The sequence below is a fragment of the Oncorhynchus keta genome, chromosome 18 (assembly GCF_023373465.1).
Source record: "Oncorhynchus keta strain PuntledgeMale-10-30-2019 chromosome 18, Oket_V2, whole genome shotgun sequence".
Taxonomy (NCBI): domain Eukaryota; kingdom Metazoa; phylum Chordata; class Actinopteri; order Salmoniformes; family Salmonidae; genus Oncorhynchus; species Oncorhynchus keta.
The window spans coordinates 55,691,681-55,716,646 of record NC_068438.1 but is presented as its reverse complement, the minus strand read 5'-3'; the positions used below and the strand labels follow the sequence as shown (position 1 = coordinate 55,716,646).

General features: G+C 40.9%; 1 protein-coding gene and 3 long non-coding RNA genes across 5 annotated transcripts in view; 1 reads left to right on the top strand and 3 right to left on the bottom strand.

Moving 5' to 3' along the window:
• Window positions 1–24,966, top strand: part of LOC118380965 (rho GTPase-activating protein 42) — a 239,068-nt gene that overhangs the window by 202,289 nt on the left and 11,813 nt on the right. The window lies entirely within an intron of this gene.
• Window positions 1,481–14,317, bottom strand: LOC127908929 (uncharacterized). 2 transcript variants are annotated; one of them, XR_008069066.1, is made up of 3 exons: window positions 14,264–14,317; window positions 7,683–7,737; window positions 1,481–1,676 (listed from the first exon to the last, which is right to left on the bottom strand). It is a non-coding gene; the product is annotated as an uncharacterized LOC127908929 (long non-coding RNA). The 2 variants fall into 2 exon arrangements; XR_008069067.1 differs by lacking the exon at window positions 1,481–1,676 and adding an exon at window positions 2,911–2,952.
• LOC127908927 (uncharacterized) lies at window positions 21,072–24,196 on the bottom strand. The gene is made up of 3 exons (XR_008069062.1): window positions 24,099–24,196; window positions 23,703–23,911; window positions 21,072–21,106 (listed from the first exon to the last, which is right to left on the bottom strand). It is a non-coding gene; the product is annotated as an uncharacterized LOC127908927 (long non-coding RNA).
• Window positions 22,037–23,653, bottom strand: LOC127908925 (uncharacterized). The gene is made up of 3 exons (XR_008069057.1): window positions 22,757–23,653; window positions 22,328–22,360; window positions 22,037–22,096 (listed from the first exon to the last, which is right to left on the bottom strand). It is a non-coding gene; the product is annotated as an uncharacterized LOC127908925 (long non-coding RNA).

The window sequence follows — 24,966 nt, the reverse complement described above, 5'->3', positions numbered from 1 at the left end:
TTGCCTGTTATTCACCTGTTATCCACCTGTTATTCACCTGTTATTCACCTCTTATTCACCTGTTATTCACCTGTTGGTCACCTCTTATTCACCTGTTATTCACCTGTTATCCACCTGTTATTCACCTGTTATTCACCTGTTATCCACCTGTTATTCACCTGTTATTCACCTCTTATTCACCTGTTATTCACCTGTTGGTCACCTCTTGTTCACCTGTTATTCACCTGTTAGTCACCTGTTATTCACCTGTTAGTAACCTGTTATTCACCTGTTAGTAACCTGTTATTCACCTGTTAATAACCTGCTATTCACCTGTTATTCACCTGTTATTCACCTGTTAGTCACCTGTTGGTCACCTGTTATTCACCTGTTATTCACCTGTTATTCACCTGTTGGTCACCTCTTGTTCACCTGTTATTCACCTGTTAGTCACCTGTTAGTAACCTGTTATTCACCTGTTAGTCACCTGTTATTCACCTGTTAGTAACCTGTTAGTCACCTGTTAGTAACCTGTTATTCACCTGTTAGTAACCTGCTATTCACCTGTTATTCACCTGTTATTCACCTGTTATTCACCTGTTATTCACCTGTTATTCACCTGTTAGTCACCTGTTATTCACCTGTTAGTCACCTGTTATTCACCTGTTAGTAACCTGTTATTCACCTGTTAGTAACCTGTTATTCACCTGTTAGTAACCTGTTATTCACCTGTTATTCACCTGTTATTCACCTGTTAGTCACCTGTTGGTCACCTGTTATTCACCTGTTATTCACCTGTTATTCACCTGTTGGTCACCTGTTATTCACCTGTTTTTCACCTGTTATTCACCTGTTATTCACCTGTTTGTCACCTGTTTGTCACCTGTTTGTCACCTGTTTGTCACCTGTTTGTCACCTGTTTGTCACCTGTTATTCACCTGTTATTCACCTGTTTGTCACCTGTTTGTCACCTGTTAGTTACCTGTTAGTTACCTGTTTGTCACCTGTTATTCACCTGTTTGTCACCTGTTGGTCACCTGTTATTCACCTGTTGGTCACCTGTTATTCACCTGTTATTCACCTGTTTGTCACCTGTTATTCACCTGTTTGTCACCTGTTTGTCACCTGTTGGTCACCTGTTAGTCACCTGTTATTCACCTGTTAGTAACCTGTTATTCACCTGTTAGTAACCTGTTATTCACCTGTTAGTAACCTGTTGGTCACCTGTTATTCACCTGTTTGTCACCTGTTATTCACCTGTTAGTAACCTGTTATTCACCTGTTAGTAACCTGTTATTCACCTGTTATTCACCTGTTATTCACCTGTTATTCACCTCTTGTTCACCTGTTATTCACCTGTTAGTCACCTGTTATTCACCTGTTAGTCACCTGTTATTCACCTGTTAGTAACCTCTTATTCACCTGTTAGTAACCTGTTATTCACCTGTTAATAACCTGCTATTCACCTGTTAGTCACCTGTTATTCACCTGTTAGTCACCTGTTATTCACCTGTTGGTCACCTGTTATTCACCTGTTATTCACCTGTTGGTCACCTGTTATTCACCTGTTTGTCACCTGTTATTCACCTGTTATTCACCTGTTATTCACCTGTTAGTCAACTCTTATTCACCTGTTAGTAACCTCTTATTCACCTGTTAGTAACCTGTTATCCACCTGTTGGTCACCTGTTATTCACCTGTTGGTCACCTGTTATTCACCTGTTAGTCACCTGTTATTCACCTGTTATTCACCTGTTGGTCACCTGTTATTCACCTGTTAGTAACCTGTTATTCACCTGTTTGTCACCTGTTATTCACCTGTTATTCACCTGTTAGTCACCTGTTATTCACCTGTTATTCACCTGTTATCCACCTGTTGGTCACCTGTTATTCACCTGTTATTCACCTGTTATTCACCTGTTTGTCACCTGTTATTCACCTGTTATTCACCTGTTATTCACCTGTTATTCACCTGTTATTCACCTGTTATTCACCTGTTATTCACCTGTTAGTCACCTGTTAGTCACCTGTTATTCACCTGTTATTCACCTGTTATTCACCTGTTTGTCACCTGTTGGTCACCTGTTATTCACCTGTTATTCACCTGTTGGTCACCTGTTGGTCACCTGTTATTCACCTGTTAGTCACCTGTTATTCACCTGTTATTCACCTGTTGGTCACCTGTTATTCACCTGTTATTCACCTGTTATTCACCTGTTTGTCACCTGTTATTCACCTGTTATCCACCTGTTATTCACCTGTTATTCACCTGTTATTCACCTGTTATTCACCTGTTATTCACCTGTTATTCACCTGTTTGTCACCTGTTATTCACCTGTTTGTCACCTGTTGGTCACCTGTTGGTCACCTGTTAGTAACCTGTTATTCACCTGTTAGTAACCTGTTATTCACCTGTTAGTAACCTGTTTTTCACCTGTTAGTAACCTGTTTGTCACCTGTTAGTCACCTGTTATTCACCTGTTTGTCACCTGTTATTCACCTGTTAGTAACCTGTTATTCACCTGTTAGTAACCTGTTATTCACCTGTTATTCACCTCTTATTCACCTGTTATTCACCTCTTGTTCACCTGTTATTCACCTGTTAGTAACCTGTTAGTCACCTGTTATTCACCTGTTAGTAACCTGTTATTCACCTGTTAGTAACCTGTTATTCACCTGTTAATAACCTGCTATTCACCTGTTAGTCACCTGTTATTCACCTGTTATTCACCTGTTTGTCACCTGTTTGTCACCTGTTTGTCACCTGTTATCCACCTGTTGGTCACCTGTTATTCACCTGTTATTCACCTGTTGGTCACCTGTTATTCACCTGTTATTCACCTGTTTGTCACCTGTTATTCACCTGTTATTCACCTGTTATTCACCTGTTAGTCAACTCTTATTCACCTGTTAGTAACCTCTTATTCACCTGTTAGTAACCTGTTATCCACCTGTTGGTCACCTGTTATTCACCTGTTAGTCACCTGTTATTCACCTGTTGGTCACCTGTTATTCACCTGTTAGTCACCTGTTATTCACCTGTTAGTCACCTGTTAGTAACCTGTTATCCACCTGTTGGTCACCTGTTATTCACCTGTTATTCACCTGTTGGTCACCTGTTGGTCACCTGTTATTCACCTGTTATCCACCTGTTGGTCACCTGTTATTCACCTGTTATTCACCTGTTATTCACCTGTTAGTAACCTGTTATCCACCTGTTGGTCACCTGTTATTCACCTGTTATTCACCTGTTGGTCACCTGTTGGTCACCTGTTATTCACCTCTTATTCACCTGTTATTCACCTGTTATCCACCTGTTGGTCACCTGTTATTCACCTGTTAGTAACCTGTTATTCACCTGTTAGTCACCTCTTATTCACCTGTTAGTAACCTCTTATTCACCTGTTAGTCACCTGTTGGTCACCTGTTATTCACCTGTTATTCACCTGTTATTCACCTGTTAGTCACCTGTTATTCGCCTGTTATTCACCTGTTATTCACCTGTTAGTCACCTGTTATTCACCTGTTAGTAACCTGTTGGTCACCTGTTAGTCACCTGTTATTCACCTGTTTGTCACCTGTTTGTCACCTGTTGGTCACCTGTTAGTCACCTGTTATTCACCTGTTAGTAACCTGTTATTCACCTGTTAGTAACCTGTTTGTCACCTGTTAGTAACCTGTTTGTCACCTGTTAGTCACCTGTTATTCACCTATTAGTAACCTGTTATTCACCTGTTGGTCACCTGTTATTCACCTGTTAGTAACCTGTTATTCACCTGTTATTCACCTCTTATTCACCTGTTATTCACCTCTTGTTCACCTGTTATTCACCTGTTAGTAACCTGTTAGTCACCTGTTATTCACCTGTTAGTAACCTGTTATTCACCTGTTAGTAACCTGTTATTCACCTGTTAATAACCTGCTATTCACCTGTTAGTCACCTGTTATTCACCTGTTATTCACCTGTTTGTCACCTGTTTGTCACCTGTTTGTCACCTGTTTGTCACCTCTTATTCACCTGTTGGTCACCTGTTGGTCACCTGTTATTCACCTGTTAGTAACCTGTTGGTCACCTGTTAGTAACCTGTTATTCACCTGTTAGTAACCTGTTGGTCACCTGTTTGTCACCTGTTATTTACCTGTTAGTAACCTGTTGGTCACCTGTTAGTAACCTGTTATTCACCTGTTAGTAACCTGTTGGTCACCTGTTGGTCACCTGTTATTCACCTGTTAGTAACCTGTTATTTACCTGTTAGTAACCTGTTATTCACCTGTTTGTCACCTGTTATTCACCTGTTAGTAACCTGTTGGTCACCTGTTAGTAACCTGTTATTCACCTGTTATTCACCTGTTATTCACCTGTTAGTAACCTGTTATTCACCTGTTGGTCACCTGTTATTCACCTGTTATCCACCTGTTGGTCACCTGTTATTCACCTGTTATCCACCTGTTAGTAACCTGTTATTCACCTGTTATTCACCTGTTAGTAACCTGTTATTCACCTGTTGGTCACCTGTTATTCACCTGTTAGTCACCTGTTTGTCACCTGTTATTTACCTGTTATTTACCTGTTAGTAACCTGTTGGTCACCTGTTATTCACCTGTTAGTAACCTGTTGGTCACCTGTTAGTCACCTGTTAGTCACCTGTTATTCACCTATTAGTAACCTGTTATTCACCTGTTGGTCACCTGTTATTCACCTGTTAGTAACCTGTTATTCACCTGTTATTCACCTGTTAGTCACCTGTTAGTCACCTGTTGGTCACCTGTTATTCACCTGTTGGTCACCTGTTGGTCACCTGTTGGTCACCTGTTGGTCACCTGTTATTGACCTGTTGGTCACCTGTTAGTCACCTGTTATTCACCTGTTATTCACCTGTTTGTCACCTGTTTGTCACCTGTTATTCACCTCTTATTCACCTGTTGGTCACCTGTTGGTCACCTGTTATTGACCTGTTAGTAACCTGTTGGTCACCTGTTAGTAACCTGTTATTCACCTGTTAGTAACCTGTTGGTCACCTGTTTGTCACCTGTTATTTACCTGTTATTAACCTGTTAGTAACCTGTTGGTCACCTGTTAGTAACCTGTTATTCACCTGTTAGTAACCTGTTGGTCACCTGTTATTCACCTATTAGTAACCTGTTATTCACCTGTTGGTCACCTGTTATTCACCTGTTATCCACCTGTTAGTCACCTGTTATTCACCTGTTATTCACCTGTTAGTCACCTGTTAGTCACCTGTTATTCACCTGTTAGTCACCTGTTAGTAACCTGTTATTCACCTGTTATTCACCTGTTAGTAACCTGTTATTCACCTGTTGGTCACCCGTTATTCACCTGTTATTCACCTGTTATTCACCTGTTTGTCACCTGTTATTCACCTGTTATCCACCTGTTGGTCACCTGTTTGTCACCTGTTATTTACCTGTTATTTACCTGTTAGTAACCTGTTGGTCACCTGTTATTCACCTGTTAGTAACCTGTTGGTCACCTGTTAGTCACCTGTTAGTCACCTGTTATTCACCTATTAGTAACCTGTTATTCACCTGTTGGTCACCTGTTATTCACCTGTTAGTAACCTGTTATTCACCTGTTAGTCACCTGTTAGTCACCTGTTGGTCACCTGTTATTCACCTGTTGGTCACCTGTTGGTCACCTGTTGGTCACCTGTTGGTCACCTGTTATTGACCTGTTGGTCACCTGTTAGTCACCTGTTATTCACCTGTTATTCACCTGTTTGTCACCTGTTTGTCACCTGTTATTCACCTCTTATTCACCTGTTGGTCACCTGTTGGTCACCTGTTGGTCACCTGTTATTGACCTGTTAGTAACCTGTTGGTCACCTGTTAGTAACCTGTTGGTCACCTGTTAGTAACCTGTTATTCACCTGTTAGTAACCTCTTATTCACCTGTTGGTCACCTGTTATTGACCTGTTAGTAACCTGTTGGTCACCTGTTAGTAACCTGTTATTCACCTGTTAGTAACCTGTTGGTCACCTGTTTGTCACCTGTTATTTACCTGTTAGTAACCTGTTATTCACCTGTTTGTCACCTGTTATTCACCTGTTAGTAACCTGTTGGTCACCTGTTAGTAACCTGTTATTCACCTGTTAGTAACCTGTTGGTCACCTGTTTGTCACCTGTTATTTACCTGTTATTTACCTGTTAGTAACCTGTTGGTCACCTGTTAGTAACCTGTTATTCACCTGTTAGTAACCTGTTGGTCACCTGTTATTCACCTATTAGTAACCTGTTATTCACCTGTTGGTCACCTGTTATTCACCTGTTAGTCACCTGTTATTCACCTGTTAGTCACCTGTTAGTCACCTGTTATTCACCTGTTAGTCACCTGTTATTCACCTGTTAGTCACCTGTTATTCACCTGTTAGTCACCTGTTATTCACCTGTTAGTCACCTGTTATTCACCTGTTAGTCACCTGTTATTCACCTGTTTGTCACCTGTTATTCACCTTTTTGTCACCTGTTATTCACCTGTTTGTCACCTCTTATTCACCTGTTAGTCACCTGTTATTCACCTGTTTGTCACCCGTTATCCACCTGTTTGTCACCTGTTAGTAACCTGTTATTCACCTGTTAGTAACCTCTTATTCACCTGTTAGTAACCTCTTATTCACCTGTTAGTAACCTGTTATTCACCTGTTGGTCACCTGTTATTCGCCTGTTATTCACCTGTTAGTCACCTGTTATTCACCTGTTAGTCACCTGTTTGTCACCTGTTTGTCACCTGTTATCCACCTGTTGGTCACCTCTTATTCACCTGTTATTCACCTCTTATTCACCTGTTATTCACCTCTTATTCACCTGTTAGTAACCACTTATTCACCTGTTAGTAACCTGTTATCCACCTGTTGGTCACCTGTTATTCACCTGTTATTCACCTGTTGGTCACCTGTTATTCACCTGTTAGTCACCTCTTATTCACCTGTTATTCACCTGTTATTCACCTGTTATTCACCTGTTAGTCACCTGTTAGTAACCTGTTATTCACCTGTTGGTCACCTGTTATTCACCTGTTATTCACCTGTTATTCACCTGTTATTCACCTGTTATTCACCTCTTATTCACCTGTTATTCACCTCTTATTCACCTGTTAGTAACCACTTATTCACCTGTTAGTAACCTGTTATCCACCTGTTGGTCACCTGTTATTCACCTGTTATTCACCTGTTGGTCACCTGTTATTCACCTGTTAGTCACCTCTTATTCACCTGTTAGTCACCTGTTATTCACCTTTTTGTCACCTGTTATTCACCTGTTAGTCACCTGTTATTCACCTGTTTGTCACCCGTTATCCACCTGTTTGTCACCTGTTAGTAACCTGTTATTCACCTGTTAGTAACCTCTTATTCACCTGTTAGTAACCTCTTATTCACCTGTTAGTAACCTGTTATTCACATGTTGGTCACCTGTTATTCGCCTGTTATTCACCTGTTAGTCACCTGTTATTCACCTGTTAGTCACCTGTTTGTCACCTGTTTGTCACCTGTTATCCACCTGTTGGTCACCTCTTATTCACCTGTTATTCACCTCTTATTCACCTCTTATTCACCTGTTATTCACCTCTTATTCACCTGTTATTCACCTGTTAGTCACCTCTTATTCACCTGTTAGTAACCTCTTATTCACCTGTTAGTAACCTGTTATTCACCTGTTATTCACCTGTTGGTCACCTGTTATTCACCTGTTATTCACCTGTTATTCACCTGTTATTCACCTGTTATTCACCTGTTTGTCACCTGTTATTCACCTGTTTGTCACCTGTTATTCACCTGTTATTCACCTGTTATCCACCTGTTTGTCACCTGTTTGTCACCTGTTAGTCACCTGTTATTCACCTGTTATTCACCTGTTTGTCACCTGTTTGTCACCTGTTTGTCACCTGTTTGTCACCTCTTATTCACCTGTTGGTCACCTGTTGGTCACCTGTTATTCACCTGTTAGTAACCTGTTGGTCACCTGTTAGTAACCTGCTATTCACCTGTTAGTAACCTGTTGGTCACCTGTTTGTCACCTGTTATTTACCTGTTAGTAACCTGTTGGTCACCTGTTAGTAACCTGTTATTCACCTGTTAGTAACCTGTTGGTCACCTGTTGGTCACCTGTTATTCACCTGTTAGTAACCTGTTGGTCACCTGTTAGTAACCTGTTATTTACCTGTTAGTAACCTGTTATTCACCTGTTAGTAACCTGTTGGTCACCTGTTAGTAACCTGTTATTCACCTGTTATTCACCTGTTATTCACCTGTTAGTAACCTGTTATTCACCTGTTGGTCACCTGTTATTCACCTGTTATCTACCTGTTGGTCACCTGTTATTCACCTGTTATCCACCTGTTAGTAACCTGTTATTCACCTGTTATTCACCTGTTAGTAACCTGTTATTCACCTGTTGGTCACCTGTTATTCACCTGTTATTCACCTGTTATTCACCTGTTTGTCACCTGTTATTCACCTGTTATCCACCTGTTGGTCACCTGTTTGTCACCTGTTATTTACCTGTTATTTACCTGTTAGTAACCTGTTGGTCACCTGTTATTCACCTGTTAGTAACCTGTTGGTCACCTGTTAGTCACCTGTTAGTCACCTGTTATTCACCTATTAGTAACCTGTTATTCACCTGTTGGTCACCTGTTATTCACCTGTTAGTAACCTGTTATTCACCTGTTAGTCACCTGTTAGTCACCTGTTGGTCACCTCTTATTCACCTGTTGGTCACCTGTTGGTCGCCTGTTATTGACCTGTTAGTAACCTGTTGGTCACCTGTTAGTCACCTGTTATTCACCTGTTATTCACCTGTTTGTCACCTGTTTGTCACCTGTTATTCACCTCTTATTCACCTGTTGGTCACCTGTTGGTCACCTGTTATTGACCTGTTAGTAACCTGTTGGTCACCTGTTAGTAACCTGTTATTCACCTGTTAGTAACCTGTTGGTCACCGGTTTGTCACCTGTTATTTACCTGTTATTTACCTGTTAGTAACCTGTTGGTCACCTGTTAGTAACCTGTTATTCACCTGTTAGTAACCTGTTGGTCACCTGTTATTCACCTATTAGTAACCTGTTATTCACCTGTTGGTCACCTGTTATTCACCTGTTATCCACCTGTTAGTCACCTCTTATTCACCTGTTATTCACCTGTTAGTCACCTGTTTGTCACCTGTTATCCACCTGTTGGTCACCTCTTATTCACCTGTTATTCACCTCTTATTCACCTGTTATTCACCTGTTAGTCACCTCTTATTCACCTGTTAGTAACCTCTTATTCACCTGTTAGTAACCTGTTATCCACCTGTTGGTCACCTGTTATTCACCTGTTATTCACCTGTTGGTCACCTGTTATTCACCTGTTAGTCACCTCTTATTCACCTGTTATTCACCTGTTATTCACCTGTTATTCACCTGTTTGTCACCTGTTTGTCACCTGTTATTCACCTGTTATTCACCTGTTATCCACCTGTTAGTCACCTGTTATTCACCTGTTAGTCACCTGTTATTCACCTGTTATTCACCTGTTTGTCACCTGTTTGTCACCTGTTTGTCACCTGTTTGTCACCTCTTATTCACCTGTTGGTCACCTGTTGGTCACCTGTTATTCACCTGTTAGTAACCTGTTGGTCACCTGTTAGTAACCTGTTATTCACCTGTTAGTAACCTGTTGGTCACCTGTTTGTCACCTGTTATTTACCTGTTAGTAACCTGTTGGTCACCTGTTAGTAACCTGTTATTCACCTGTTAGTAACCTGTTGGTCACCTGTTGGTCACCTGTTGGTCACCTGTTAGTAACCTGTTATTTACCTGTTAGTAACCTGTTATTCACCTGTTTGTCACCTGTTATTCACCTGTTTGTCACCTGTTATTCACCTGTTATTCACCTGTTATCCACCTGTTAGTAACCTGTTATTCACCTGTTGGTCACCTGTTATTCACCTGTTATCCACCTGTTGGTCACCTGTTATTCACCTGTTATCCACCTGTTAGTAACCTGTTATTCACCTGTTATTCACCTGTTAGTAACCTGTTATTCACCTGTTGGTCACCTGTTATTCACCTGTTATTCACCTGTTATTCACCTGTTTGTCACCTGTTATTCACCTGTTATCCACCTGTTGGTCACCTGTTTGTCACCTGTTATTTACCTGTTATTTACCTGTTAGTAACCTGTTGGTCACCTGTTATTCACCTGTTAGTAACCTGTTGGTCACCTGTTAGTCACCTGTTAGTCACCTGTTATTCACCTATTAGTAACCTGTTATTCACCTGTTGGTCACCTGTTATTCACCTGTTAGTAACCTGTTATTCACCTGTTAGTCACCTGTTAGTCACCTGTTGGTCACCTGTTATTCACCTGTTGGTCACCTGTTGGTCGCCTGTTATTGACCTGTTAGTAACCTGTTGGTCACCTGTTAGTCACCTGTTATTCACCTGTTATTCACCTGTTTGTCACCTGTTTGTCACCTGTTATTCACCTCTTATTCACCTGTTGGTCACCTGTTTGTGACCTGTTATTCACCTGTTAGTAACCTGTTGGTCACCTGTTAGTAACCTGTTATTCACCTGTTAGTAACCTGTTGGTCACCTGTTTGTCACCTGTTATTTACCTGTTATTTACCTGTTAGTAACCTGTTGGTCACCTGTTAGTAACCTGTTATTCACCTGTTAGTAACCTGTTGGCCACCTGTTATTCACCTATTAGTAACCTGTTATTCACCTGTTGGTCACCTGTTATTCACCTGTTATCCACCTGTTAGTCACCTGTTATTCGCCTGTTATTCACCTGTTATTCACCTGTTAGTCACCTGTTAGTCACCTGTTAGTCACCTGTTATTCACCTGTTAGTCACCTGTTAGTCACCTGTTAGTCACCTGTTATTCACCTGTTAGTCACCTGTTATTCACCTGTTTGTCACCTGTTATTCACCTTTTTGTCACCTGTTATTCACCTGTTTGTCACCTCTTATTCACCTGTTAGTCACCTGTTATTCACCTGTTTGTCACCCGTTATCCACCTGTTTGTCACCTGTTAGTAACCTGTTATTCACCTGTTAGTAACCTCTTATTCACCTGTTAGTAACCTCTTATTCACCTGTTAGTAACCTGTTATTCACCTGTTGGTCACCTGTTATTCGCCTGTTATTCACCTGTTATTCACCTGTTAGTCACCTGTTATTCACCTGTTATTCACCTGTTAGTCACCTGTTAGTCACCTGTTATTCACCTGTTATTCACCTGTTAGTCACCTGTTTGTCACCTGTTATTCACCTGTTAGTCACCTCTTATTCACCTGTTATTCACCTCTTATTCACCTGTTATTCACCTGTTAGTCACCTCTTATTCACCTGTTAGTAACCTCTTATTCACCTGTTAGTAACCTGTTATCCACCTGTTGGTCACCTGTTATTCACCTGTTATTCACCTGTTGGTCACCTGTTATTCACCTGTTAGTCACCTCTTATTCACCTGTTATTCACCTGTTATTCACCTGTTATTCACCTGTTGGTCACCTGTTATTCACCTGTTAGTAACCTGTTATCCACCTGTTGGTCACCTGTTTGTCACCTGTTATTCACCTCTTTGTCACCTGTTGGTCACCTGTTGGTCGCCTGTTATTGACCTGTTAGTAACCTGTTGGTCACCTGTTAGTCACCTGTTATTCACCTGTTATTCACCTCTTATTCACCTGTTGGTCACCTGTTGGTCACCTGTTATTGACCTGTTAGTAACCTGTTGGTCACCTGTTAGTAACCTGTTATTCACCTGTTAGTAACCTGTTGGTCACCTGTTTGTCACCTGTTATTTACCTGTTAGTAACCTGTTGGTCACCTGTTAGTAACCTGTTATTCACCTGTTAGTAACCTGTTGGTCACCTGTTGGTCACCTGTTATTCACCTGTTAGTAACCTGTTATTTACCTGTTAGTAACCTGTTATTCACCTGTTTGTCACCTGTTATTCACCTGTTAGTAACCTGTTGGTCACCTGTTAGTAACCTGTTATTCACCTGTTATTCACCTGTTAGTCACCTGTTTGTCACCTGTTTGTCACCTCTTATTCACCTGTTGGTCACCTGTTATTTACCTGTTAGTAACCTGTTATTCACCTGTTTGTCACCTGTTATTCACCTGTTAGTCACCTGTTATTCACCTGTTATCCACCTGTTGTTCACCTGTTATTCACCTGTTATCCACCTGTTTGTCGCCTGTTATTCACCTGTTATTCACCTGTTATTCACCTGTTAGTCACCTGTTAGTAATCTGTTATTCACCTGTTGGTCACCTCTTATTCACCTGTTATTCACATGTTATTCACCTGTTAGTCACCTGTTATTCACCTGTTTGTCACCTGTTATTCACCTGTTAGTCACCTCTTATTCACCTGTTAGTCACCTCTTATTCACCTGTTATTCACCTGTTAGTCACCTGTTATTCACCTGTTAGTCACCTGTTATTCACCTGTTAGTCACCTGTTATTCACCTGTTTGTCACCTGTTATTCACCTGTTAGTCACCTGTTATTCACCTGTTAGTCACCTCTTATTCACCTGTTAGTAACCTGTTATTCACCTGTTGGTCACCTGTTATTCACCTGTTAGTAACCTGTTATCCACCTGTTGGTCACCTGTTATTCACCTGTTATCCACCTGTTATCCACCTGTTATTCACCTGTTATCCACCTGTTATCCACCTGTTTGTCATCTGTTTGTCACCTGTTTGTCACCTGTTATTCACCTGTTTGTCACCTGTTATTCACCTGTTATTCACCTGTTATTCACCTGTTATTCACCTGTTGGTCACCTGTTATTCACCTGTTAGTAACCTGTTTGTCACCTGTTAGTCACCTCTTATTCACCTGTTATTCACCTGTTATTCACCTGTTATTCACCTGTTAGTCACCTGTTATTCACCTGTTAGTAACCTGTTTGTCACCTGTTATTCACCTGTTTGTCACCTGTTATTCACCTGTTAGTCACCTGTTATTCACCTGTTTGTCACCTGTTATTCACCTGTTTGTCACCTGTTATTCACCTGTTAGTCACCTCTTATTCACCTGTTAGTCACCTGTTATTCACCTGTTTGTCACCTGTTATCCACCTGTTTGTCACCTGTTAGTAACCTGTTATTCACCTGTTATTCACCTGTTATTCACCTGTTATTCACCTGTTATTCACCTGTTATTCACCTGTTATCCACCTGTTTGTCATCTGTTTGTCACCTGTTATTCACCTGTTTGTCACCTGTTATTCACCTGTTATTCACCTGTTATCCACCTGTTTGTCACCTGTTTGTCACCTGTTAGTCACCTGTTATTCACCTGTTATTCACCTGTTTGTCACCTGTTTGTCACCTGTTTGTCACCTGTTTGTCACCTCTTATTCACCTGTTGGTCACCTGTTGGTCACCTGTTATTCACCTGTTAGTAACCTGTTGGTCACCTGTTAGTAACCTGCTATTCACCTGTTAGTAACCTGTTGGTCACCTGTTTGTCACCTGTTAGTAACCTGTTGGTCACCTGTTAGTAACCTGTTATTCACCTGTTAGCAACCTGTTATTCACCTGTTTGTCACCTGTTATTCACCTGTTAGTAACCTGTTGGTCACCTGTTAGTAACCTGTTATTCACCTGTTATTCACCTGTTAGTAACCTGTTATCCACCTGTTGGTCACCTGTTATTCACCTGTTAGTAACCTGTTATTCACCTGTTGGTCACCTGTTATTCACCTGTTATCCACCTGTTGGTCACCTGTTATTCACCTGTTATCCACCTGTTAGTAACCTGTTATTCACCTGTTATTCACCTGTTAGTAACCTGTTATTCACCTGTTATCCACCTGTTGGTCACCTGTTATTCACCTGTTATCCACCTATAGTTATTCACCTGTTATCCACCTGTTAGTCACCTGTTATTCGCCTGTTATTCACCTGTTATTCACCTGTTATTCACCTGTTAGTCACCTGTTATTCACCTGTTATTCACCTGTTAGTCACCTGTTATTCACCTGTTTGTCACCTGTTATTCACCTGTTATTCACCTGTTATTCACCTGTTAGTCACCTGTTATTCACCTGTTATTCACCTGTTAGTCACCTGTTATTCACCTGTTATTCACCTGTTATTCACCTGTTAGTCACCTGTTATTCACCTGTTTGTCACCTGTTATTCACCTGTTAGTCACCTGTTATTCACCTGTTAGTCACCTGTTATTCACCTGTTTGTCACCTGTTATTCACCTGTTTGTCACCTGTTATTCACCTGTTATTCACCTGTTTGTCACCTGTTATCCACCTGTTTGTCACCTGTTAGTAACCTGTTATTCACCTGTTAGTCACCTGTTTGTCACCTGTTATCCACCTGTTTGTCACCTGTTAGTAACCTGTTATTCACCTGTTAGTAACCTGTTATTCACCTGTTGGTCACCTGTTATTCACCTGTTAGTAACCTGTTATTCACCTGTTGGTCACCTCTTATTCACCTGTTAGTAACCTGTTATTCACCTGTTGGTCACCTGTTATTCACCTGTTATTCACCTGTTATTCACCTGTTAGTCACCTGTTATTCACCTGTTAGTCACCTGTTTGTCACCTGTTTGTCACCTGTTATCCACCTGTTGGTCACCTCTTATTCACCTGTTATTCACCTCTTATTCACCTCTTATTCACCTGTTATTCACCTCTTATTCACCTGTTATTCACCTGTTAGTCACCTCTTATTCACCTGTTAGTAACCACTTATTCACCTGTTAGTAACCTGTTATCCACCTGTTGGTCACCTGTTATTCACCTGTTATTCACCTGTTATTCACCTGTTGGTCACCTGTTATTCACCTGTTAGTCACCTGTTATTCACCTGTTATTCACCTGTTATTCACCTGTTGGTCACCTGTTATTCACCTGTTATTCACCTGTTATTCACCTGTTGGTCACCTGTTATTCACCTGTTAGTAACCTGTTATCCACCTGTTGGTCACCTGTTATTCACCTGTTATTCACCTGTTATCCACCTGTTATTCACCTGTTATTCACCTGTTATTCACCTGTTTGTCACCTCTTATTCACCTGTTATCCACCTGTTAGTCATCTGTTTGTCACCTGTTATTCACCTGTTATTCACCTGTTGGTCACCTGTTATTCACCTGTTATCCACCTGTTATCCACCTGTTATCCACCTGTTATTCACCTGTTATCCACCTGTTTGTCATCTGTTTGTCACCTGTTATTCACCTGTTATTCACCTGTTTGTCACCTGTTATTCACCTGTTATTCACCTGTTATCCACCTGTTATTCACCTGTTATTCACCTGTTATTCACCTGTTATTCACCTGTTATCCACCTGTTATCCACCTGTTATCCACCTGTTATCCACCTGTTTGTCATCTGTTTGTCACCTGTTTGTCACCTGTTTGTCACCTGTTATTCACCTGTTATTCACCTGTTATTCACCTGTTATTCACCTGTTATTCACCTGTTATCCACCTGTTATTCACCTGTTATTCACCTGTTATCCACCTGTTTGTCATCTGTTTGTCACCTGTTTGTCACCTGTTAGTCACCTCTTATCCACCTGTTATCCACCTGTTATCCACCTGTTATTCACCTGTTATCCACCTGTTTGTCACCTGTTATTCACCTGTTTGTCACCTGTTATTCACCTGTTATTCATCTGTTATCCACCTGTTTGTCACCTGTTAGTCACCTCTTATTCACCTGTTGGTCACCTGTTGGTCACCTGTTAGTAACCTGTTATTCACCTGTTAGTAACCTGTTGGTCACCTGTTAGTAACCTGTTATTCACCTGTTAGTAACCTGTTGGTCACCTGTTGGTCACCTGTTATTCACCTGTTAGTAACCTGTTGGTCACCTGTTAGTAACCTGTTATTCACCTGTTAGTAACCTGTTGGTCACCTGTTAGTCACCTGTTGGTCACCTGTTAGTAACCTGTTGGTCACCTGTTAGTAACCTGTTATTCACCTGTTAGTAACCTGTTGGTCACCTGTTAGTCACCTGTTGGTCACCTGTTAGTAACCTGTTGGTCACCTGTTAGTCACCTGTTGGTCACCTGTTAGTAACCTGTTGGTCACCTGTTAGTCACCTGTTGGTCACCTGTTAGTAACCTGTTATTCACCTGTTAGTAACCTGTTGGTCACCTGTTTGTCACCTGTTGGTCACCTGTTAGTAACCTGTTGGTCACCTGTTTGTCACCTGTTATTTACCTGTTATTTACCTGTTATTTACCTGTTAGTAACCTGTTGATCACCTGTTAGTAACCTGTTATTCACCTGTTAGTAACCTGTTGGTCACCTGTTAGTCACCTGTTAGTGACCTGTTATTCACCTATTAGTAACCTGTTATCCACCTGTTTGTCATCTGTTTGTCACCTGTTTGTCACCTGTTATTCACCTGTTATTCACCTGTTATTCACCTGTTATTCACCTGTTATTCACCTGTTATTCACCTGTTATTCACCTGTTATTCACCTGTTATCCACCTGTTATCCACCTGTTATTCACCTGTTATTCACCTGTTATCCACCTGTTTGTCATCTGTTTGTCACCTGTTTGTCACCTGTTATTCACCTGTTTGTCACCTGTTAGTCACCTCTTATTCACCTGTTAGTAACCTGTTATTCACCTGTTATTCACCTGTTATCCACCTGTTATCCTCCTGTTATCCACCTGTTATCCACCTGTTTGTCATCTGTTTGTCACCTGTTATTCACCTGTTATTCACCTGTTATTCACCTGTTATCCACCTGTTATTCACCTGTTATTCACCTGTTAGCCACCTGTTTGTCATCTGTTTGTCACCTGTTTGTCACCTGTTATTCACCTGTTTGTCACCTGTTATTCACCTGTTATTCACCTGTTATCCACCTGTTTGTCACCTGTTTGTCACCTGTTAGTCACCTCTTATTCACCTGTTGGTCACCTGTTGGTCACCTGTTATTCACCTGTTAGTAACCTGTTGGTCACCTGTTAGTAACCTGTTATTCACCTGTTAGTAACCTGTTGGTCACCTGTTTGTCACCTGTTATTTACCTGTTAGTAACCTGTTATTCACCTGTTTGTCACCTGTTATTCACCTGTTAGTAACCTGTTGGTCACCTGTTAGTAACCTGTTATTCACCTGTTAGTAACCTGTTGGTCACCTGTTATTCACCTGTTGGTCACCTGTTATTCACCTATTAGTAACCTGTTATTCACCTGTTAGTAACCTGTTGGTCACCTGTTTGTCACCTGTTATTTACCTGTTATTTACCTGTTATTTACCTGTTAGTAACCTGTTGGTCACCTGTTAGTAACCTGTTATTCACCTGTTAGTAACCTGTTGGTCACCTGTTAGTCACCTGTTAGTCACCTGTTGGTCACCTGTTAGTAACCTGTTATTCACCTGTTAGTAACCTGTTGGTCACCTGTTAGTCACCTGTTAGTCACCTGTTATTCACCTATTAGTAACCTGTTATTCACCTGTTAGTAACCTGTTGGTCACCTGTTAGTAACCTGTTATTCACCTGTTAGTAACCTGTTGGTCACCTGTTATTCACCTATTAGTAACCTGTTATTCACCTGTTGGTCACCTGTTATTCACCTGTTAGTAACCTGTTATTCACCTGTTAGTCACCTGTTAGTCACCTGTTAGTCACCTGTTTGTCATCTGTTTGTCATCTGTTTGTCACCTGTTTGTCATCTGTTTGTCACCTGTTTGTCACCTGTTATTCACCTGTTTGTCACCTGTTATTCACCTGTTTGTCATCTGTTTGTCACCTGTTTGTCATCTGTTTGTCACCTGTTTGTCACCTGTTATTCACCTGTTGGTCACCTGTTATTCACCTGTTAGTAGCCTCTTATTCACCTGTTATCCACCTGTTAGTCACCTCTTATTCACCTGTTAGTAACCTGTTATTCACCTGTTATTCACCTGTTATTCACCTGTTATCCACCTGTTTGTCATCTGTTTGTCATCTGTTTGTCACCTGTTTGTCACCTGTTATTCACCTGTTTGTTCACCTGTTTGTCACCTGTGTGTCACCTGTTTGTCACCTGTTAGTCACCTGTTATTCACCTGTTATTCACCTGTTTGTCACCTGTTTGTCACCTGTTATTCACCTCTTATTCACCTGTTAGTAACCTGTTGGTCACCTGTTAGTAACCTGTTATTCACCTGTTAGTAACCTGTTGGTCACCTGTTATTCACCTCTTATTCACCTGTTAGTAACCTGTTGGTCACCTGTTATTCACCTGTTATTCACCTGTTTGTCACCTGTTTGTCACCTGTTATTCACCTCTTATTCACCTGTTAGTAACCTGTTGGTCACCTGTTAGTAACCTGTTATTCACCTGTTAGTAACCTGTTGGTCACCTGTTATTCACCTCTTATTCACCTGTTAGTAACCTGTTGGTCACCTGTTATTCACCTGTTATTCACCTGTTAGTAACCTGTTATTCACCTGTTAGTCACCTGTTATTCACCTGTTAGTAACCTGTTGGTCACCTGTTTGTCACCTGTTATTTACCTGTTAGTAACCTGTTATTCACCTGTTTGTCACCTGTTATTCACCTGTTAGTAACCTGTTGGTCACCTGTTAGTAACCTGTTATTCACCTGTTAGTAACCTGTTGGTCACCTGTTATTCACCTGTTATTCACCTGTTATTCACCTGTTATCCACCTGTTAGTCACCTGTTATTCGCCTGTTAGTCACCTGTTATTCACCTGTTAGTAACCTGTTGGTCACCTGTTAGTCACCTGTTATTCACCTATTAGTAACCTGTTATTCACCTGTTGGTCACCTGTTATTCACCTGTTATCCACCTGTTAGTCACCTGTTATTCGCCTGTTATTCACCTGTTATTCACCTGTTAGTCACCTGTTATTCACCTGTTAGTAACCTGTTATTCACCTGTTAGTAACCTGTTATTCACCTATTATTCACCTGTTAGTAACCTGTTGGTCACCTGTTAGTAACCTGTTGGTCACCTGTTTGTCACCTGTTATTTACCTGTTATTTACCTGTTAGTAACCTGTTGGTCACCTGTTATTCACCTGTTATTCACCTGTTAGTAACCTGTTATTCACCTGTTTGTCACCTGTTATTCACCTGTTAGTAACCTGTTGGTCACCTGTTATTCACCTGTTAGTAACCTGTTGGTCACCTGTTAGTAACCTGTTATTCACCTGTTAGTAACCTGTTATTCACCTGTTTGTCACCTGTTATTCACCTGTTAGTAACCTGTTAGTCACCTGTTATTGACCTGTTAGTAACCTGTTGGTCACCTGTTAGTAACCTGTTATTCACCTGTTAGTAACCTGTTGGTCACCTGTTGGTCACCTGTTAGTAACCTGTTATTCACCTGTTAGTAACCTGTTGGCCACCTGTTATTCACCTGTTAGTAACCTCTTATTCACCTGTTAGTAACCTGTTATTCACCTGTTGGTCACCTGTTAGTCACCTGTTATTCGCCTGTTATTCACCTGTTATTCACCTGTTAGTCACCTGTTATTCACCTGTTAGTCACCTGTTAGTCACCTGTTAGTCACCTGTTATTCACCTGTTAGTCACCTGTTATTCACCTGTTTGTCACCTGTTATTCACCTTTTTGTCACCTGTTATTCACCTGTTTGTCACCTCTTATTCACCTGTTAGTCACCTGTTATTCACCTGTTAGTAACCTCTTATTCACCTGTTAGTAACCTGTTATCCACCTGTTGGTCACCTGTTATTCACCTGTTATTCACCTGTTGGTCACCTGTTATTCACCTGTTAGTCACCTCTTATTCACCTGTTATTCACCTGTTATTCACCTGTTATTCACCTGTTGGTCACCTGTTATTCACCTGTTAGTAACCTGTTATTCACCTGTTGGTCACCTGTTATTCACCTGTTATTCACCTGTTATTCACCTGTTATTCACCTGTTATCCACCTGTTTGTCATCTGTTTGTCACCTGTTTGTCACCTGTTATTCACCTGTTATTCACCTGTTATTCACCTGTTATTCACCTGTTATTCACCTGTTATTCACCTGTTTGTCACCTGTTTGTCACCTGTTAGTCACCTGTTATTCACCTGTTATTCACCTGTTTGTCACCTGTTTGTCACCTGTTATTCACCTCTTATTCACCTGTTGGTCACCTGTTGGTCGCCTGTTATTGACCTGTTAGTAACCTGTTGGTCACCTGTTAGTCACCTGTTATTCACCTGTTATTCACCTGTTATTCACCTGTTGGTCACCTGTTGGTCACCTGTTAGTCACCTCTTATTCACCTGTTATTCACCTGTTATTCACCTGTTATTCACCTGTTGGTCACCTGTTATTCACCTGTTAGTAACCTGTTATCCACCTGTTGGTCACCTGTTATTCACCTGTTATTCACCTGTTATTCACCTGTTATTCACCTGTTATCCACCTGTTTGTCATCTGTTTGTCACCTGTTATTCACCTGTTTGTCACCTGTTATTCACCTGTTATTCACCTGTTATCCACCTGTTTGTCACCTGTTTGTCACCTGTTAGTCACCTGTTATTCACCTGTTATTCACCTGTTTGTCACCTGTTTGTCACCTGTTTGTCACCTCTTATTCACCTGTTTGTCACCTGTTGGTCACCTGTTGGTCACCTGTTATTCACCTGTTAGTAACCTGTTGGTCACCTGTTAGTAACCTGTTATTCACCTGTTAGTAACCTGTTGGTCACCTGTTATTCACCTGTTATTCACCTGTTAGTCACCTCTTATTCACCTGTTAGTAACCTCTTATTCACCTGTTAGTAACCTGTTATCCACCTGTTGGTCACCTGTTATTCACCTGTTATTCACCTGTTGGTCACCTGTTATTCACCTGTTAGTCACCTCTTATTCACCTGTTATTCACCTGTTATTCACCTGTTATTCACCTGTTATTCACCTGTTAGTCACCTGTTATTCACCTGTTAGTAACCTGTTATCCACCTGTTGGTCACCTGTTATTCACCTGTTATTCACCTGTTGGTCACCTGTTATTCACCTGTTATTCACCTGTTATCCACCTGTTTGTCACCTGTTATTCACCTGTTAGTCACCTGTTATTCACCTGTTAGTCACCTGTTAGTAACCTGTTGGTCACCTGTTGGTCACCTGTTGGTCACCTGTTAGTAACCTGTTATTTACCTGTTAGTAACCTGTTATTCACCTGTTTGTCACCTGTTATTCACCTGTTTGTCACCTGTTATTCACCTGTTATTCACCTGTTATCCACCTGTTAGTCACCTGTTATTCACCTGTTATTCACCTGTTATTCACCTGTTATCCACCTGTTTTTCACCTGTTAGTCACCTGTTATTCACCTGTTATTCACCTGTTATTCACCTGTTAGTCACCTGTTAGTAATCTGTTATTCACCTGTTGGTCACCTCTTATTCACCTGTTATTCACATGTTATTCACCTGTTAGTCACCCGTTATTCACCTGTTATTCACCTGTTAGTCACCTCTTATTCACCTGTTATTCACCTGTTATTCACCTGTTATTCACATGTTATTCACCTGTTATTCACATGTTATTCACCTGTTATTCACCTGTTATTCACCTGTTATTCACCTGTTATCCACCTGTTTGTCACCTGTTTGTCACCTGTTTGTCACCTCTTATTCACCTGTTGGTCACCTGTTGGTCACCTGTTATTCACCTGTTATTCACCTGTTTGTCACCTCTTATTCACCTGTTGGTCACCTGTTATTCACCTGTTATTCACCTGTTATCCACCTGTTTGTCACCTGTTATTCACCTGTTTGTCACCTGTTAGTCACCTGTTAGTCACCTGTTAGTCACCTCTTATTCACCTCTTATTCACCTGTTAGTCACCTGTTAGTCACCTGTTAGTCACCTGTTATTCACCTGTTATTCACCTGTTAGTCACCTGTTTGTCACCTGTTAGTCACCTGTTATTCACCTGTTAGTAACCTGTTATTCACCTCTTATTCACCTGTTAGTCACCTCTTATTCACCTGTTAGTCACCTGTTATTCACCTCTTATTCACCTGTTAGTCACCTCTTATTCACCTGTTAGTCACCTCTTATTCACCTGTTATTCACCTGTTTGTCACCTGTTATTCACCTGTTAGTCACCTGTTTGTCACCTGTTAGTAACCTGTTATTCACCTCTTATTCACCTGTTTGTCACCTCTTATTCACCTGTTATCCACCTGTTAGTCACCTCTTATTCACCTGTTAGTAACCTGTTATTCACCTGTTAGTCACCTGTTATTAACCTGTTAGTCACCTCTTATTCACCTGTTAGTCACCTGTTTGTCACCTGTTATTCACCTGATTGTCACCTGTTATTCACCTGTTAGTCACCTGTTTGTCACCTGTTAGTCACCTGTTATTCACCTGTTTGTCACCTGTTATTCACCTGTTAGTCACCTGTTTGTCACCTGTTTGTAACCTGTTATTCACCTATTAGTAACCTGTTATTCACCTGTTGGTCACCTGTTATTCACCTGTTAGTAACCTGATTGTCACCTGTTATTCACCTGTTATTCACCTGTTTGTCACCTGTTAGTCACCTGTTTGTCACCTGTTTGTCACCTGTTATCCACCTGTTGGTCACCTCTTATTCACCTCTTATTCACCTGTTAGTCACCTCTTATTCACCTGTTATTCACCTGTTTGTCACCTGTTATTCACCTGTTAGTCACCTGTTTGTCACCTGTTAGTAACCTGTTATTCACCTGTTAGTCACCTGTTTGTCACCTGTTAGTCACCTGTTAGTCACCTGATTGTCACCTGTTATTCACCTGTTAGTCACCTGTTTGTCACCTGTTTGTAACCTGTTATTCACCTATTAGTAACCTGTTATTCACCTGTTGGTCACCTGTTATTCACCTGTTATTCACCTGTTAGTAACCTGTTATTCACCTATTAGTAACCTGTTATTCACCTGTTGGTCACCTGTTATTCACCTGTTATTCACCTATTAGTAACCTGTTATTCACCTGTTAGTCACCTGTTATTCACCTGTTAGTAACCTGTTATTCACCTGTTAGTAACCTGTTATTCACCTGTTAGTAACCTGTTATTCACCTGTTGGTCACCTGTTATTCACCTGTTATTCACCTGTTTGTCACCTGTTATTCACCTGTTATTCACCTGTTAGTCACCTGTTATTCACCTGTTAGTCACCTCTTATTCACCTGTTATTCACCTGTTAGTCACCTGTTTGTCACCTGTTAGTCACCTGTTATTCACCTGTTGGTCACCTGTTATTCACCTGTTATTCACCTGTTAGTCACCTGTTATTCACCTGTTAGTCACCTCTTATTCACCTGTTATTCACCTGTTAGTCACCTGTTTGTCACCTGTTAGTCACCTGTTATTCACCTGTTGGTCACCTGTTATTCACCTGTTAGTAACCTGTTATCCACCTGTTTGTCACCTGTTATTCACCTGTTAGAAACCTGTTGGTCACCTGTTATTCACCTGTTATTCACCTGTTGGTCAGCTGTTATTCACCTGTTAGTCACCTGTTAGTCACCTCTTATTCACCTGTTAGTAACCTCTTATTCACCTGTTAGTAACCTGTTATCCACCTGTTGGTCACCTGTTATTCACCTGTTATTCACCTGTTGGTCACCTGTTATTCACCTCTTATTCACCTGTTATTCACCTGTTATTCACCTGTTATTCACCTGTTAGTCACCTGTTATTCACCTGTTAGTCACCTGTTAGTAACCTGTTGGTCACCTGTTGGTCACCTGTTGGTCACCTGTTATTCACCTGTTTGTAACCTCTTATTCACCTGTTATTCACCTGTTAGTTACCTGTTAGTCACCAGTTATTCACCTGTTAGTCACCTGTTATTCAACTGTTAGTCACCTCTTATTCACCTGTTATTCACCTGTTAGTCACCTGTTATTCACCTGTTAGTCACCTGTTAGTCACCTGTTATTCACCTGTTATTCAACTGTTAGTCACCTCTTATTCACCTGTTATTCACCTGTTAGTCACCTGTTATTCACCTGTTAGTCACCTGTTATTCACCTGTTATTCACCTGTTATTCACCTGTTAGTCACCTGTTATTCACCTGTTAGTAACCTGTTAGTCACCTGTTAGTCACCTGTTAGTCACCTGTTATTCACCTGTTTGTCACCTGTTAGTCACCTGTTATTCACCTGTTTGTCACCTTTATCCCTCTTCATAGAGATGTATCTGTCTGTCTTTATTCCTCTTCATAGAGATGTATCTGTCATAGACGTAGAGTATGTCTGTCTTTATCCCTCTTCATAGAGATGTATCTGTCATAGACGTAGAGTATGTCTGTCTTTATCCCTCTTTATGGAGATGGATCTGTCATAGATGTAGAGTATGTCTGTCTTTATCCCTCTTTATAGAGGTGTATCTGTCATAGACGTAGAGTATGTCTGTCTTTATCCCTCTTTATAGAGGTGTATCTGTCATAGACGTAGAGTATGTCTGTCTTTATCCCTCTTTATGGAGATGGATCTGTCATAGATGTAGAGTATGTCTGTCTTTATCCCTCTTTATAGAGATGTATCTGTCATAGACGTAGAGTTTGTCTGTCTTTATCCCTCTTCATAGAGATGTATCTGTCATAGACGTAGAGTTTGTCTGTCTTTATCCCTCTTCATAGAGGTGTATCTGTCATAGACGTAGAGTTTGTCTGTCTTTATCCCTCTTCATAGAGATGTATCTGTCATAGACGTAGAGTATGTCTGTCTTTATCCCTCTTCATAGAGATGTATCTGGCTGTCTTTATCCCTCTTCATAGAGATGTATCTGTCATAGACGTAGAGTTTGTCTGTCTTTATCCCTCTTCATAGAGATGTATCTGTCATAGACGTAGAGTTTGTCTGTCTTTATCCCTCTTCATAGAGATGTATCTGTCATAGACGTAGAGTATGTCTGTCTTTATCCCTCTTCATAGAGATGTATCTGTCATAGACGTAGAGTATGTCTGTCTTTATCCTCTTCATAGAGATGTATCTG